This window comes from Balaenoptera physalus (assembly GCF_965194825.1).
Source record: "Balaenoptera physalus genome assembly, chromosome: 13".
Classification (NCBI taxonomy): Eukaryota; Metazoa; Chordata; class Mammalia; order Artiodactyla; family Balaenopteridae; genus Balaenoptera; species Balaenoptera physalus.
The window spans coordinates 32198641-32214056 of record NC_138892.1 but is presented as its reverse complement, the minus strand read 5'-3'; the positions used below and the strand labels follow the sequence as shown (position 1 = coordinate 32214056).

The following is a 15416-nucleotide window of genomic DNA, read 5'->3' as shown; positions in this document are numbered from 1 at the left end:
AAGTCCCAATCTGGGTTTCAGCTGAGGTCAAGTCCCAGTACGTGCGATCAAGTCCAGTCTGAGGTGCATGGTTTCAGCATGACTGAGGCCACAGTCAACATGATGTAGTCCATTAGAACTTCCCCGCTGAGCCCAGTCAACCCACAGAATTGTGAGACACCATAAAATAGTTGCTGTTTTAAGTCATAGGCTTTAAGTTCCTCTGGTATGCAGTAGTAGATAACTGAAAAAGCTAATAAAAACTGTTAGAAAATCAAAGCTCTTAAAAAATAGACTTTGATGATGTGAGAAAGTGTCGATTTTAAATACTAAAACAGATGCAAAAGAGACAAGGTGTGATTGATATTGTTTAAAAATGTGTGGTAAAGATACTATAATTTAGTACTTCATTTATATATATAAGATCTTAGATAATCATCTTGGTTTTTCACAATTGTATGACTAGAAGGAAATACAATATGTTACCAGTGTTTGTTTGAATAATTTATTTTCCTAAATCTCTATACCTTTTACAATTAGCAGGTAACACTAATTGTAACACATTAACAACAGACAGAATAAATCTGGTAGTGTGAAAAAAAGTAGTGTATATAATAGTAACTAGATATCAGTCTGTAAGAGAAATTCAGAGTACTAGATTATACAATGCTATGATATAATTTAGACAAATAAAAATTATTAGAAGAGTAAGCCAGTTGTAAGTAACATCAATTCTAGCTTAGCTTTGCTATGATAGCCAAGTAATTATTAAATTTAGAGTGTCGATGGGGAAATAAACATCAGCTCTTAATGAGCAGATTATATTTATGAGTTTAATCCATGATCAAATGACTTCTGTTTTACAGTTAAAATTATTTTTAGAAACAGATGTTTAAAAAAAAAGTAGTTTGAAATGTTTTATCCTCAATTCTATAACTATGCTAGTTAGAATTTCCAAGAGATAATATATTATATAAAATCATAGACATGAATGAGAACTTTGTTCCTATCTAGTTAACCTCTTAATTTAAAGGGAGAGTAATGTAAGCTAAGGAATTGATCAGATCCATAATACAAAATGGAAACTAAAAAGAGTGTAGCAGAGAGATTAAATTTGATCATCCAAGTTGGATCATGGAGTATTATCCAGACTTCCTGAGCTCTTGAAGTGGTGGTGTTGTTGAGTGGTGGGTAGGGACAAGAGACAGATAATTCCACTAAGGAAGAGTTTCAGTTAGAGGCAAAGTAAAGCACTGAGAAATAGCAATATATATAGTTTTGCTCATGTAGGTCATCATTTGGAAAACCAATTTATCTAACCTTGAAGGAGAATTTTTTTTTTTTTTTTTTTAAATTTTTTTTATTTATTTATTTATGGCTGTGTTGGGTCTTCGTTTCTGTGCGAGGGCTTTCTCTAGTTGTGGCAAGCGGGGGCCACTCTTCATCACAGTGCGCGGGCCTCTCACTGTCGTGGCCTCTCTTGTTGCGGAGCACAGGCTCCAGACGCGCAGACTCAGTAATTGTGGCTCACGGGCCCAGTAGCTCCGTGGCATGTGGGATCCTCCCAGACCAGGGCTCGAACCTGTGTCCCCTGCATTGGCAGGCAGACTCCCAACCACTGCGCCACCAGGGAAGCCCCGAGAATTTTGAATATTACACTAGGTTATACAACATGCCCAAATTAGATAAGTGACATCTTAGGAGGCGAGAACTCTAAATATTTTCCACATAATGCAATATTATCTTCCTGAACACTCAAAGGATTTTTCTAGCATTAAAATAAAATTCATTAGTTCTCTATTATAAGCCAACTATTTACAAGGTACAATATTTTTCTGGAGGGTGAGAATATTCTGGCTCTCAACAACAACCTCTGCTAGGGAAGATAAACAGTATTTCACTCATTTAGTCAAATATTTTTTACTGCTCACGTTTGTATTCCAGTCACTTTAATAGATTCTGGGATACACTAGTAAATAACACAGAGTCTCTATTTACATGGAACTTATATTATTGAGAGGGAAAAAGGTAAGCATACAAATAAATATAAAATAATAGATAGTCATACAGTGCTTTAAACAAAAATAATGTAAGGTAATGGGACTATTTTAGATAGCATGATTTGGGAAAACCTTTTCCAAATGCTTATTTTTGAGCAAAAGCTTAAATGAAGTGAGAAACATATAAATAATAAATAAATAAACATTTGTTTATTTATGTATTTATTTATATTGAGGTACAAGCAAAGTGAAGGATATACATATCACATCACTGTTTATTTGACATATAAATATTTCCAAAGATTTATATTCTCTAGCCAACCTCAGTAACTTACTCTAGTGCCAGTCTTCTCTCAACAGAGAAAATCTTGCTGTGTAACTTAGAAAATTTTTCATGTAAGATGAATTAATTTTTTTGCATCTATGATTTGATGTATACCTCACTTAATGAAATATTTGTTATTCCTTAGTTACTTACACATAAATTTTAATTATAAATTAATATTGTCTCACTGACATATAAAAATCAGACAGTTAGAAATGTTACCACAATGGAAGCAACCTGTGTCCATCAACAGATGAATGGATAAAAAGATGTGGCACATATATACAATGGAATACTACTAAGCCATAAAAAGAAATGAAATTGATTTATTTGTAGTGAGGTGGATGGACCTAGAGTCTGTCATACAGAGTGAAGTAAGTCAGAAAGAGAAAAACAAATACTATATGCTAACACATATATATGGAATCTAAAAAAAAAAATGAGGGGCTTCCCTGGTGGCGCAGTGGTTGAGAGTCTGCCTGCTAATGCAGGGGACACGGGTTCGAGCCCTGGTCTGGGAAGATCCCACATGCCGCGGAGTGACTGGGCCCATGAGCCACAATTGCTGAGCCTGCGCGTCTGGAGCCTGTGCTCCGCAACAAGAGAGGCCACGATAGTGAGAGGCCCGCGCACCGCGATGAAGAGTGGCCCCCGCTTGCTGCAGGAGAAAGCCCTAGCACAGAAACGAGGACCCAACATAGCAATCAATCAATAAATAAAATAAATAAATCTTAAAAAACAAAAACAAAAAATAACAGTACTTAAGATTTGCACATAAGGTGGGGATGAAAGTTTAAAAAAAAAAAAATGATTCTGAAGAACCTAGGGGCAGGACAGGAATAAAGACACAGACGTAGAGAATGGACTTGAGGACACGGGGAGGGGGAAAGGTAAGCTGGGACGAAGTGAGAGAGTGGCATGGACTTATATATACTACCAAATGTAAAATAGATAGCTAGTGGGAAGCAGCTGCATAGCACAGGGAGATCAGCTCAATGATTTGTGACCACCTAGAGGGGTGGGATAGGGAGGGTGGGAGAGAGACGCAAGAGGGAGGAGATACGGGGATATATGTATATGTATAGCTGATTCACTTTGTTATAAAGCAGAAACTAACACACCATTGTAAAGCAATTATACTCCAATAAAGATGTTAAAAAAGAAAAAAAGAAATGTTACCACTGAGAAAAATTCACCCAACTCCATAAAATAACATTTACAGGTATAGCATAATTTTATAAATGATACAAAAAGAAAGTGTTTTATGATAAGAATGATACTTTGTACTTTTCCATATTTTCTTTTATTTTATTTTTGACTTTAAAAATAATAATAGTAGTAGTATGAGAATAATTTAAAATTTCCCAAATAAAAATAACATTCCCACACTGCTTTCCCATGGAGGGTACTTCAAATTGGAAGGGGAAACACCATAAGACTTGCATGTTTCTTTAAATATTTTCTAAGAAATTAGATGCTCTTTTGCTCACACATCTGATTCTGTATCCCAAGTAAGTGTATGTTTTAAAAACCTCAAAACTGGTGTGTCTTCCATTTACTGTCTATTAGTTTTCAATCTGTAGTTTATGTTAAAAAATTTTTTTTGTCTGGGTTTGTTTGAGACAACTCTCTACATTTTGTTGGTTTTCTTGAGTCATTTTTTTCCAGTTGAATTTCTTTCTTAATTAGTGCATAATTAGAGTAAATATTTTCAAATGTTTCTGAAAGTAAGTGTACCTGTTCAAATAATTTAGTGAAAACGAAATAACTGGAGCTACAGTGTTTTCATCAGGACAACAAAGGTCAAGATTTCAAGAGGCAGTTCTCCAAAATAATTGTTTTATATCAGATTTTATGAAGAATTACTCTAAAAATTCTCAAACAGTAGGCCAAGAAAATGTCAAAACAAATTTTAACTTTGGTCATACATGTAAACTATTCAAATCTGTATGACTCAACCTAAGTGTGCCAAATAATGTTCAAATACTTGAAAAATGCTTTTTTTTCTTAATAGTTTACAGAATGTTTTTTTCAACTAAACTTTTACTGTTACTTATGGGAGAAAATGAGATTCTTATCACTTCGCTTGTTTTTTTTTCTCTGCAGACATAACTGACCATTCTTTAATTTTATATTGCATAAAGAGATGCAGTATATTTGAATAGTAGCATTTGAGGGCTAAAAATGTACTAAAAATATGAGAAAATTCAGTCCAAATGACTTTACTGATGCAACTCTGCTAGTTAGAAAATGATACAAACTTGGAAAGGAGCTCTCTTAACTCCTAGATTTTTTTTTTTTTCCACTGCATTGTATCAGAGGAATTTGGAAACTGGACTGAAGAAATGAAATCATTATCGTCATCAAACTTTTGTTGAGGACTTAACTCAGTCCTTGCTCTTACAGCATCATTTTTATTACATCATGTAATCCTCACAAACACTCCAGAAGGTACGTTGTTGCTATCATTATTCCAACCTTGTGAAGGAGATATCTGAGGCTTCAGGAGATTAAATTACCAGTTCCTAAGTGGCAGAGCTAACTGACACTTATTGCCTAGGTGTCTTTGGTATAAGATCCCTAATCAGAATAATTAATAATAAATGTTTTCTTCTCCCTCTTATCCCATTTTTTAGTTTGTTGTCTTTGAATTATATATATATTTATATATACATATTTTTTTTCTTCTTAAATCTGACATGGTTGATTTTATCATGTCAACCATACCTAGTGTTAGTATTTGCTCATCTGTTTTCTTTCTGATTCCAAAAGTGTCAGGGCTCAGGACTCAGGATTTAATTTTTTTTGTGTTTGATTGCTTAAGTTGATTTTTTTTTTTTTTTTTTTTTGGTATGAAAATTGGCGCATCCAGTAAACTCTCATCCAACATACTTGAAAATTTTGTCTTTAGTATTTAGGACCCTGAGGAGGAACAGTGAGCCACTTCTAAGTTTTGACATCTCTAAAAACCTCTTTCTTTTACCTTAGCTGACTCCAGAAATTCTAGAGATATGCTCCTAACTGGATGTAATTTTATTTTTTCCAGTGTTACTGAGGAATAATTGACATATATCACTGTATAAGTTTAAGGTGGATGGCATGATGGTTTGATTTACATATACTGTGAAATGATTACCACAATAGGTTCAGCTAACATTTGTTTTCTTATATAGATAGAATAAAAAGAAAAGAAAAAAAGGAAAAAAATTTTTTCTCCTTGTGATGAGCACTCTTAGGATTAACTCAGTTAACAACTTTACTATGCATCATGCAGGAGTGTTAGCTATAGTCATCATGTTGTACACTGTATCCCCAGCTAGAAGTCTGCCTTTTGAGTCCCTACTCCAGTTACCCCTCGCCCCACCCTCTGCCTCTGATAACCACAAGTTTGATCTCTTTTTCTATGAGTTTGTGTTTTTTTTAATTTTTTTTTTTAGATTCCACATATAAGTGAGATTATACAGTATTTGTCCTTCCCTGTCTGACTTATTTCACTTAACGCAATGCCTTCAAGCTCCATCCATGTTGTTACAAATGGTAGGATTTCCTCATTTTATATGGCTGAATAATATTCCATTGCATATAGTATTTACCACAACTTCTTTATCCATTCATTCATCAATGGACACTTAGGTTGTTTTCATATGTTGGCTATTGTAAATAATGCTATGAACATGGGGGTGTAAATATCTTTTTAAGTTAGTATTTCTGTTTCCTTTGGATATATTCCCAGAAGTAGAATTGCTAATACTATACAGTAGTTCTATCTTTAATTTTTTGAGAACCCTCCATACTGCTTTCTATAGTGGCTGCACCAATTTACAATCCCTCCAGCAGTGCACAAGGCTTCCCTTTTCTCCACATCTATGCCAGCATTTACTCTCTCTTGTTTTTTTGAGGATGGCCATTCTAACAGGCCTGAGGTGATATCTTATTATGGTTTTAATTTGCATTTCCTAATGATGAGTGATGCTGAACATCTTTACATGTACCTATTGTCCCTTCATATATATTTTTTGGAGAAGTGACTATTCAGGTCCTTTGCCCATTTTTTAATTGAGTTATTTGGGTTTTCGCTATTGAGTTGTATGAATTCTTTATATATTTTGGATATTAACCTCATATCAGATATATGGCTTACAAATATTTTTCCCCATTCCATAGGTTGTCTTTTCACTTTGTTGATTTTTTTTTTCTGTGCAGAAGCATTTTAGTTTGATTTTTATTTTTTATTTTGTGGCTTGTGCTTTAGGTGTCATATCCAAAAAATCATTACCAAGACCCATGTAAGGAGCTTTATTCCTATGTTTTCTTCTAGGAATTTTGTGGTTTTAGATCTTACATTTAAACCTTTAATCCATTTTGACTTAACTTTTGCAAGTGGTGTAAGGTTATGTAATTTTATTTATCTCTTATATAACAAGTACAGATTTAACTAAAGCACCCTTAGGAACATTTACGAAGCAGTAATTTTGAGAAATAAATAATAGCAATTATTTTAAAATATCTGTAAATCAAATCCATGTTCTAAATATTTTAAAGTAGAGCTTTAATGCTGCCTACCAATCCTATAAATTCCTCAGATCACATTTCTTTCTCTCTTAATTCTTTTTCTAATTCAGTCTTTTAGAGAGAATAGGCTATACCGGCTCTTTCTAATAACCAACTGCTATCAGCTTCTGACACACTGAAACTTTTGTCATTACCAGCAACCTTTGACAGTCAAATCTAGAGGAAGCATTTCTGTTGGTGTCTTTTACTTCCTCTCTTTTGATCTCTGTCACTGTTGAGCACCCTAATCCTTGCAAGACCCCGTTCTCTTGAAGTCTGTTATATCATTGTTTCCTGGATTGTCTTCTACATAGCTGTCTTGTCTCCGTCATTGTCTTCTCACATTTTACTTAATAATTATCAGTGTTTCACATAGCAGCATTCTAAGCTTTTAATATTTTTCCTTCTCCTTGTGATAAGTCATCCATATCCACACATTTTATTAATGTTTTATGAGCCAGTAAGAACCAGATTTGTATCTTTAACCCAGACCTAATTGTTGAACTCCAAATGAGTAATGGACCTCTCTATTTAAAAAAATTTCAAACCAGGATTTACCTCTTATTCCAAATCTTCTCTTCTTCTGAGTCTATCTTGATGAATGATACCTGCATATATCTACTCTTTAACCCAAATACCTGGGAATTTTCTTAGTACACATATTCAACACATTTAAGCTAGTGTCATGTTTTTTCTTTTTTTAAAAATAAATTTATTTATTATATTTATTTACTTTTGGCTGCATTGGGTCTTCGTTGCTGTGTGCAGGCTTTATGTAGTTGCAGTGAGCGGAGGCTACTCTTCATTGCAGTGTGTGGGCTTCTCACTGCTGTGGCTTCTCTTGTTGCGGAACATGGGTTCTAGACACGTGGGCTTCAGTAGTTGTAGCACGCGGGCTCAGTAGTTGTGGCTAATGGGCTCTGGAGTGCAGGCTCAGTAGTTGTGGCTCACGGGCCTAGCCGCTTCACGGCATGTGGGATCTTCCCGGACCGGGGCACGAACCCGTGTCCCCTGCATTGGCAGGCAGATTCCTAACCACTGCGCCACCAGGAAAGCCCCTACAACTGTATGTCTCCTTTATATGGCATTCTTAAGAAGGAAAACTATAGAAGTAGACAACAGATCATTAGTTGAAAAAAGGAAGGAAATGACCATACAGGAGCGACACAATGGAATTTTTAGGGTGATAGAACTGTTCTGTATGGTACTCTTGTTGTGGATAAGTTTTCTCACTGTCAGAAAAAAGAATTTACAAATAAGCAAGTAGGGAGAAAACTAAAGTGCTGGATTGGAGTTGGAGATAAGGGCATAAACTCATGTTTACTATAATAGATATGCAGATAGATAGATAGATAGATATGAGAAATGGAATATTTCCTGCCATATCAGTAAACAAAGGATGTCACAGTCCTCAGCAATTTCAGCCCTCCAATGTGAGCCAGTGAGCCCTGAGGAAACACAAGATGTGAAAATACAGGATACTGGCCCCAGATAGTTGAGGTGCATATCAAAGGAATGATTTCAGTGAGCTCAGACTCTTGCATTTTCTCATATAGAAAAGTGCTAAATTCCTTAACTGAGGATATCTGGTTCAATTAACAATAATCTTTTGATGTTCCCGACTACCTGCCCTTTGTTGCAAAACGTCTATAAAACCTGGCTCCCCCCTTCGCATCCTTGGAGTAGTTTTCTCAGGGTTACTTGAGATGCTGCCTCCCGGGCTTGAAGTCCTAAAAATTCCCACTGAATAAAACATAACTCTCAACTTTTAGGTTGTGAATAATTTTTTAAGTCCACAATTAGATACAGAAATGTGGATATGTGTGCATAGGTAGTTAGTATATAAATGCATATTTCCTAGTTCTGTCTGCTGAGAAGGCCTATAAGTAGTAACATCCTAGTAGCGATGAATTCACCTGGTACCTGGATCTTGATTTCTAAATACAGTTTGCCAGTAAAAGAGACCTGGGCTCCTTGGAGAAATGGTTGATATTAGGGCTTGTCAGAGAAAATGCAAAATAAGCCTAAAGAATTGTATAATACTAGAAAGTTAGGAAATGCTAAAAAAAAAAAAAAAGAAAAGAAAAAGAAAATAAAAAAAGAAAAAGAGAGAAAAAGAGATAGAAAAGGATGCAGAGATAGAGTTGTATCAAAAAGACAAAGGAGCCTACCTGAAAGAGTTCCCAATGGCCAATGCTGGAACAATTTGAACAAAATAAGTAACAATATTGCTGGATTATAACACCTCTCCCCTAAAATATATGGGTATACACTGATATAAGTGAATCATTGAAGAAATAAATAAATAAATAAATGGAGGAAAGGGAAGAGATAAATCTTTCTTACAGAAGGATTCCAAATAATAGATGAAGAAGAAATGAGGGAAATAGAAAATCACCATTAGAACATCACATTCATACTTGCTATAGACAAGATCCACTGATGAATGCTGTATGTATTTAGTGGGCAAAACTTTAAGGAGAAACAGGGTATTTACATAGACTCAAATGATTAGGGGATGTTACAGAAATTTTCAGTGTCCTGTGAATGGGTTCTCTAAGAATGTTTTCCAAGATTCAAGTATAGAATTTGTATTATTTTTAGTTACATTTAGCTTTATACCTTTAGTTCCTTGATTGTGACTTACACTACATAGCCCACTAAACATTAGTGTTTCTCATACAATAATGGAAAATCAAAATAACATAAATGCCTAATAATAGAGTTTCATCATGTTATATTTATATGTTGAAATGTACAGCCATTAAAAAGCATTTTTTTTTTTGCCAAAACTAATAATACTGGGAAATGATCATGGTAAAATGATAAGTATGTAAAAGCAAACATACAAACTGTATATGTACTATGAAACAATTTTATTTTTAAAAATATGTGTATAAACAAATATATAGAAAAAAGACTAGAAAGAAGTATATCAACAGGTTAATAGGGTTTATCTTGAACAGTAGAACGGCAGTTGATTTTTCTCTTCTTTTTTATACTTTCCTCCAATGAACATGTGTTTGTTTTATTACCAGAAAAAAATAGCAATAACACAAAAGTCACTTCCATGGTTGACATTGTCCAAATCCTTCCTCATGTGGATCTGTGTTAGGCTACTCTGGCTATCAACCAATTCCGGCACTGGGAGTGGATCTCAAAGGGCCAAAACAAAGGAGAGCCATCCTACCAGAGACAGTCTAGAGTGGGAAGTGTCACAGGGTTGAGTATATGTCAAGAAATTATTAAGGAGGATTAATAACCAGAAATCAGGGAGACTGAATATAGACACCCAAATCCAAAAGGTAAAACATGTAGCTTCAAATAAGAGCCAGGGCTAAGAGTCAGAGCCATATTGAAAATAAGAATGAGAATAGGAGCGGGTTAGAGAGGAATTGATGGGATGCTTGATGATTGTCATGAATCCCCCAAATGGGTCTGGGGCTCATTTTTGTTTGGGTTACTGGTTCTAAGGAGTTCAGGCTACCTTAAATGCATAGTGTTAAGATAGCAAGGAAAGAGAAAAAACTGATTTCAAAATATCAATTTCATTTTACAATGTTTAATGTATCTTGAGAAACACATATTTCCAGTCTTTTTCTTTCTGCCACATCCTCATCTGTCAAAGTTCTTGATGGTCTAGCTCAAGTTCCACCTCCTCTTTAAAATCTTCTTTAGTCCCCCAATTGGATGTGATTTCTCACTCCCTCCTTTAAAGTTCTGCAGATTCTCTTTATACTATTTGTAAAGAATACAAGTTTGTCAGCACATTGAAATAGCAAACTGGCCTTTTGGGTTTGAAAACTTACAGAAGCCTGGGTTGACATATATTATACTGTTTTATGTGACACGTCGTGTGTAACTTTTAGTGAACTAGCTAAATGACAAAGTGCTACAAACATACACATATTAAGATAAAAATAAGGAAGGTTGTCACCCACTGCAAATATACTCCTCTTGGAAGATATATTTTATCTTACTAGCTATACTTTCACATACCTACTAGGTACTTTCCTGCTTCCTTTTGAGTCATAAATTATTCTTTAAAAGCTGGCATACCTCCCACTGTCAGAGTTTACACATTAAATTATAATCTCGAACATTTCCTTTACCTAGCCTGGTAAGGTTTTATTTAGGCCTCCAAGACACTGACATTTTCCAGTTAATCATGTAACAGTACTGCTGTTGAGATTAGGGCAGAGGAGGGAAATGGGATAATCTGTCACAGTCTCATTTTAAAGACATATAGATAGCAGCAAATTATTGTCATTGCTGCTTTTTCCCACATTATGCAGATTTTCAAATTAATGAAATGACTTCAATATTTCTGATTCCTAAAATTTTTCTTCTAGGGTATGGTAGTCTTTTTATGAGACTATTGCTATTTCTTACTATGTTGTGTTGTCTCTAATAATCTGTAAATCAACTTTCTTTTCTTGTTGACTTATGAAATATGTATTCTGATATGAATTTTCAGCATCTCACATAACAAGGCTATAACCCTTCTTATAACTTCTTACTTGATGTCTCCATACAGAGCCCCACAGATGCCTTGAGCTCAAAGAACAGAATTATGGTATTCCACCCTTTCTGCCACTTCTCCTATAAAGGTTCTGTTTTAGCATCTGGGAATCATTCTAGTTCTCTCTCCCTCACTTCCCATATCCAACCAACCACCACTTCTCACGGCACACAAAAAATAATTACAAGTGGGATAAAATTACTGGGATTTTAGGTGGTCAGTAACATAGTACCCCCTTTTCTTTGTCCATGACAGAACCAACTGAGAAACAGCGTGTCAGAAAGTGGAGATCATAATATTGTCTTTTTTTATACCTAGTAGTTTGTATCTCTTAATCCCCTACTCCTGTCTTGCCCCTCCTCCTTTCCCCCTCCCCACCGGTAACCACTAGTTTCTTCTCTATATCTGTAAGTCTGTTTCTGTTTTGTTATATTTATTCATTTGTTTTGTTTTTTAGATTCCACATGTAAATGATAACATACAGTATTTATCTTTTTCTATGACTTATTTCACTAAGCATAATATCCTACAGGTCCATCCATGTCGTGGCAAATGGAAAATTTTTATTCTTTTTTACAGCTAAGTAATATTTCAATCTATATGTACCACATCTTCTTATCCATTCATCTGTCAGTAGACACTGAGGTTGCTTCCATATCTTGGCTATTGTAAATAACACTGCTACGAACATTGAGGTGCATGTATCTTTTCAAATTAGTGTTTTTGTTTTCTTCAGATGTATACCCAGCAGTGGGATTGCTATATCATATGGTAGTTGTATTTTCAGTTTTTTGAGGAACCTCCACCCTGTTTTCCGTAATAGCTGCACCATTAAATATTATCTTAATTGCTGCTAAACTCCTGAAGCTGTATGAAAGCTAAACGGACTGACTAGAAAGTCGTGGTAGCCCATGGCTCCTCTCATACATCCCATCTATGTCTTAAGAAAGTTCTTCTAGGAGTAAATTTGGTGTTGAAAAACTAACGTAATAAGCTTTCTGCCTCCCACTGGTCTGGTAGAGAAAGAAGAAAAGACATTCAAATCCTCAGTGATAGCAGATGATTGTTATAAAAGATGGACCACTGACTTTCAACCATAACAGAATCTGCTGTCTTCACAGGGAGGAGTGGTTAAGGGGTGGGGCAAGAGGCCAGAAGTCTATGTTAGTGAAGTCCATTCACTGGAAATAAGAAAAATGGAAAATACATATACTCCTCCTCCAAAAAGAGACAGGAGGAAAATAGGGAGAGTTTAGACTCTTGGAGATCAAGAGAAGAGAATGTTTCAAGAGGAAAACTGTTAATCACCGTTCAAATGCCCCACTTGCACCTGATACTCTGTGCCTGGAATTCTTTAAGCTCGTGGTCTAACAAGCTCATATTTCTCCTTGCAGACTCAGACAAGTGAGATCTCTGTGAGACCTTCACTGGTAGGCAGAAGGCAGGTAGTTCTGCATCCATCACCTATACTTGCATTGCAGTTGATATTTATCTTTTAAAATTTACTATATGTCAAAGCAGTTATTTATACCTCTTTTTTTTCCCACCAGAGTAAGAACTCTTTGAAAGCACAGATTATATGTTACATTATAAATGACCCGTACATTTTTGCTTTAGGATGTTTATCACTACATGACTATCAAAGAGAAACAAAATAAATATTTAGGTTGGAAATAACCTATTATCCATTATATGAGCAGAGGTAATGATGCATATTTTAATGTAAATTAATAATATAATATATAATTACAACTATGTTAACATATTAAATTGTTAATGAATATAATTAAATTAATTTGTTATAACCACAAATAGAACACTAAATATATTCTAAAAGTCATGGTTTTAAAAGGATACTCATAACATAAGAAAACATAAATTACATTACATAAATTTATTACATAAATTACATATTTGTAACATAAGAAAAAAAAAACCTGACATCATAAGTGGGGAAAAAAGAAAGGTGCAAAATATTTTTTTAAAATTATATACCAGTATTTAAAATTTACAGACACATATTCATATGTAAAAACACATATAAGTTTTATTAGAAAACACAGCAAAATGTAAACTATGTTTTTTGTGAGTGATTTTACATTTTCTTTATACTCTTCCATTTTTTCCAAATAATAACTGGAAAAATATTATTGTAAGACAAAATAATTATGTAAACCATGGTTCATTGGCTTCCTGTGGTGCACAGTGCTCTTCACATTGTTAACATTCAATAAATCTTGGTGAATTGGTAGGAATATTGTTTCATTGACGTTTTTAAAAATCTTTCAATCATTATGTTCCTATAAATTCTCTGGTGAATTGATCTGAAAGTGTTTATTTAAAATTTTTTTCCCTCATTTCCAAATAGGGCACCCGTGTATTATTACTGACTTCAACTATCCATTCTTCCTCTTGAAACAAAACATATAAGAGAGCTTCCTGTCATCTGAAAGGTGAATCTTCAGCGTGGCTAGTGGGGTAGACTATCTGCCAGTTCTTAAGAAAAACATGCCATGTTGATTTTAACATCTCCAAATTGGATGTATTAAGTTGTTCTTCCAATGTCTGTTAATTTTCTTTCTCTGTTTACTTCTCAGCTACTCCACCCACCCCAAACAGCATTCATTCTGGGTATGTGTATCAGAGTAGTTCATTAAAAAGATTAGTATATCTAAATATGATCATTCTTATTTCATTGTTAAGGAAATTGTTTATCCTCCTTGTTTTTTATTATGAAGAGGTATAATTGGCTAGTCTCCTCTAGAGCTGAAAGAGGCCCATAGCTCTTGAACTTCTTTGCCTGAAAATATTTTGCTTTTGTGTTACTGTAAGTTGTTTAAATTGTTGCATTTTTTCTTTCTATAGATCTTTCTTATGTAAGCTTTTCTTGTTAAAATTCATACTTTTTCACATTTTTTTCTTGTGTTGACAAAGTTTTCTCTTACAGGGCATTTCTATATTGCCAATGTCTTTACTCAACTCTTTGTACTGATAACCACAACTCATGATGGACAGCTACTCTTGTAAAAGGTAACTAGGTGCATTCTTAACACTTGTACAGAAATCTATGGCCTAGTGAATCTTTGGAGTAAATGTTTGGTGTAAAATTTCTCATGCTTGTGGATGAAAATCTGTCTTAGCAATCAAACCACTTTCCCTTCTGGTTTATAGAACCATATTAGTAAATGCTTTTCATTTTTATCCAAAGTCTCTCCTCAGTTTCAATGTTCCTTTTTGGGCATTACCTTATCACTTTTCTTCTATTTCCTAAATTTCAAATATACTTGTAATTCCAATTACAGGAATTACAGATCTGGTTTTCCCTGGTGTAATAAGCAGACTCTAAGAGAGCTCCCAATAATTGTTGCTTCCTGGGATTTGCAACCTTGTGTAATACTTTCCTCTTAAGTGTAGGTTGGACCTAGTGATTCTCTTCTAATGAGTAGAATGTAACAGAGATGATGAGATGTCACTTATAAGATTAGGTTGCAAAAAGACTATGGTTTCTGTCTTGGCAGTCTCTCTTACTTTCTCACTTGCTTGCTGATAGAAGCCAGATGGCATGCTTTGGGCTGCTCTCTGGAGAGTCTAATGTGGAAAGGGAAAGAGGGAGGCCTCTGGTCATCAGCCAGTAAAGAACTGAGGCCAACAACGGCCCATGAGGAACTAAATCCTGTCAATGACCATACTGAGGGAGCTTGGAAGCAGATCCTCTCCTGGTTGAGCCTTCAAGTGAGATAACAGTCTTAGCTGCCACCCTAACTACAACCTTATGAAAATCCTTGATCCCAGAGGCACCCAACTAAGCTGCACTTGGATTCCTGACCCACAGAGACAATGAGATAATAAATGTGTGTTTTTTATACTACTAACTTTTGGGATAATACGTTGTGAACTAATAGATAACTAAAACATCTGGCCATGTCTCTTTTCTGATATTCCTATTTAAAGGAAGTTTTATAAGTATATTGTTATGACTATCTCGCCTTAAAAGAGGAAAAAATTGAGAATTATAAGCTGTTAGGCTATGTTCAAGTTC

The 15416-nt window shown here is 34.7% G+C and overlaps 1 protein-coding gene across 1 annotated transcript in view; it reads left to right on the top strand.

Annotated features, from left to right (window-relative positions):
- Positions 1 to 15416, top strand: part of TMTC3 (transmembrane O-mannosyltransferase targeting cadherins 3) — a gene marked incomplete at its 5' end in the record, with an annotated part of 173164 nt that overhangs the window by 94188 nt on the left and 63560 nt on the right. Inside the window, one exon of the mRNA XM_082418911.1 lies at positions 13746 to 14407. The remainder of the gene's footprint in view (positions 1 to 13745; positions 14408 to 15416) is intronic.